At 46.4% G+C, this 343-nt stretch overlaps 1 protein-coding gene across 1 annotated transcript in view; it reads right to left on the bottom strand.

Annotated features, from left to right (window-relative positions):
- LOC107745905 (cell wall protein RBR3-like) overlaps positions 1 to 343 on the bottom strand; it is an 11,650-nt gene that overhangs the window by 1,579 nt on the left and 9,728 nt on the right. The window lies entirely within an intron of this gene.

The raw sequence follows: 343 nt of genomic DNA, 5'->3' as shown, positions 1-343 counted from the left end.
ATAACCAAGGGGCAGAAGGGGTGGTACGGGCTGGTCTGGAAGACAGGGGGCAGACAGTGTCTAAACAAGATGTAAGAGTGGAGCAGGAAGTATCGCCTCTTCCAGTCAAACGGGGGGTGTGGGAAAATGAGAAATTATTGGAGAGTGCTGCAGGTGTAGCAGCGTCCTCTGGTTTGATCCAGGTCTCTGTCAGGGCCATGAGGGTTTAGTCTTGAATGACTAGCAAAATATGTAATGAAATCTGCTTTGTTTACTGCAGACTGACAATTCCAGAGACCAATAGAAAAAGAAAGTAGTGTATTAGCAGACATAGGCAAAGTGTGCAGGTTGTTAAGATTGTGCT

Source organism: Sinocyclocheilus rhinocerous, unplaced genomic scaffold (assembly GCF_001515625.1).
Source record: "Sinocyclocheilus rhinocerous isolate Xijiao unplaced genomic scaffold, SAMN03320098_v1.1 scaffold228, whole genome shotgun sequence".
In the NCBI taxonomy this organism is placed as follows: domain Eukaryota; kingdom Metazoa; phylum Chordata; class Actinopteri; order Cypriniformes; family Cyprinidae; genus Sinocyclocheilus; species Sinocyclocheilus rhinocerous.
The sequence above is the reverse complement of the archived record's forward strand: the minus strand, read 5'-3'. Positions and strand labels throughout refer to the sequence as shown.